The sequence below is a fragment of the Schistocerca gregaria genome, unplaced genomic scaffold (assembly GCF_023897955.1).
Source record: "Schistocerca gregaria isolate iqSchGreg1 unplaced genomic scaffold, iqSchGreg1.2 ptg000451l, whole genome shotgun sequence".
NCBI classification, from domain to species: Eukaryota; Metazoa; Arthropoda; class Insecta; order Orthoptera; family Acrididae; genus Schistocerca; species Schistocerca gregaria.
The window spans coordinates 616,840-619,013 of NW_026061871.1; the positions used below are offsets into that span (position 1 = coordinate 616,840).

Below are 2,174 nucleotides of genomic sequence, written 5' to 3' on the forward strand. Positions count from 1 at the left end.
GAGTTGTATGTTTTGCGATAGTCTGTCTCTGACAAGGAAGCACAGGTGATATAGGTGCGAACACAGGAAGCTTGCAGCCCCTCGCTGCCTGCAGACACAGAGCAGCCACACTAGAAGAGCGGCCTAAGCCGTAGGCGAAATGTGCTCATTCGCTTTGGCGCGACGTCGAACTATAAATAAGGCTGTCACTAGCGTGAGCGTTGCGTGAGCGTCGTGTAAAGTCGGAAAAGTCATCTGCATGGGTGATTTCCAAGTTTGGGGAGCGTTTCGTAGTACGATCAGTGCAATGGGGACACGGAAACTTGTTGCGTCCCAGTGTTTTGCAGTTGGACGACAAGAGTTTTACACAGTAGCAAAGAGCGAGGCACTGAGTTGGCATGAACAATGGAGAGCACAATGGGGCTCGAGATGTGCTTGTTACCTCAGGTGCTGTGTGATTGTGGACAAGGAGTGAAATGGACCAATTTGTGACCGCCCTTTCAATTTAAGACGTTCAAAACAGACGGAATTTGCATCCGTTATACCAGAGCATCGAAACTACTTGGAACTCTTGTGTATATGAACGTGTCCGCGCCTTTGTATTCTGGTACCTTCGCCGCTACAAACCAACCAACCATCGTGTCCGTGCACATCAGAGTCGCAAAGAATGGAGAATAGCCAGGCTTGGTCGTGTGTGTAGCTGTAGCTCAGTTGGCAGATCGTTCGCTTAGCGTGTGAACGGTCTCGGGTTCAAGCCCCGGCTCCTCCATGTTTTGTGGTCAGTGCATGGTAAGTGTTGGTCGCGGCGAACATAAACGCACGCAAGAAGTTGCAAAACCAGAGTCACAGACTGATATGATGTATACTGTCATAAGGAGAGCAAGATGTAAGTGTGGGGACCGGCTGTTATCGTGGTGTTATCGAGTGCAGATCTGTCTTAGGTATCACGGCTTAACGTCATTGAAGTCTAGAGGTGGACAACACGTTCGTCTTACTCAGAGCGGTGTCTGAACTCTATTTTCGACGTTATGCGTGCCACTTTCATTGTGGCCAACTACGATTCGATACAGAATGCACGAAACCTGAAAGACACCCTCACTGATACATCGTGAGTAATGTTTGTCTGCGGAATAATGGGAGTGCAAGGGTCTGTGACGTTGATATGACTGTATGTAGCACTACTAGTTTACGGGGGGGTGGGCGTAGCTCAGATGGTAGAGCGCTCGCTTAGTGTGCGAGAGGTACTGGGATCGATACCCAGCGCCTCCAGAATTTTTAACACACCTACATGCGCACCTTGCCATGCAAGTGGAATAATTCCCAACCGGCAGAGGTGTGTAGGCAGATACAAGCGAACGATTAGCATCCACAATTGCGCCGATTTCACGTAAATCCCACTGCACGTTCCCATTCTTTGCGTGCAGTCGGCTGCTACTGGTGTTGCTGGTTGTGACTGCTGATAACAGATGCCGTAGCAATCAATTCATGGAGTGAGTTGTATGTTTCGCGATAGTCTGTGTCTGACAAGGAAGCACAGGTGATATAGGTGCGAACACAGGAAGCTTGCAGCCCCTCGCTGCCTGCAGACACAGAGCAGCCACACTAGAAGAGCGGCCTAAGCCGTAGGCGAAATGTGCTCATTCGCTTTGGCGCGACGTCGAACTATAAATAAGGCTGTCACTAGCGTGAGCGTTGCGTGAGCGTCGTGTAAAGTCGGAAAAGTCATCTGCATGGGTGATTGCCAAGTTTGGGGAGCGTTTCGTAGTACGATCAGTGCAATGGGGACACGGAAACTTGTTGTGTCCCAGTGTTTTGCAGTTGGACGACAAGAGTTTTACACAGTAGCAAAGAGCGAGGCACTGAGTTGGCATGAACAATGGAGAGCACAATGGGGCTCGAGATGTGCTTGTTACCTCAGGTGCTGTGTGATTGTGGACAAGGAGTGAAATGGACCAATTTGTGACCGCCCTTTCAATTTAAGACGTTCAAAACAGACGGAATTTGCATTCGTAATACCAGAGCATCGAAACTACTTGGAACTCTTGTGTATGTGAACGTGTCCGCGCCTTTGTATTCTGGTACCTTCGCCGCTACAAACCAACCAACCATCGTGTCCGTGCACATCAGAGTCGCAAAGAATGGAGAATAGCCAGGCTTGGTCGTGTGTGTAGCTGTAGCTCAGTTGACAGATCGTT

General features: G+C 49.5%; 1 non-coding gene across 1 annotated transcript; it reads left to right on the forward strand.

Annotated features, from left to right (window-relative positions):
- The first annotated feature begins 1,174 nt into the window (after positions 1 to 1,174).
- On the forward strand, positions 1,175 to 1,248 carry Trnat-agu (transfer RNA threonine (anticodon AGU)). Its single transcript has one exon. It is a non-coding gene; the product is annotated as a tRNA-Thr (tRNA).
- Positions 1,249 to 2,174: the final 926 nt, after the last annotated feature.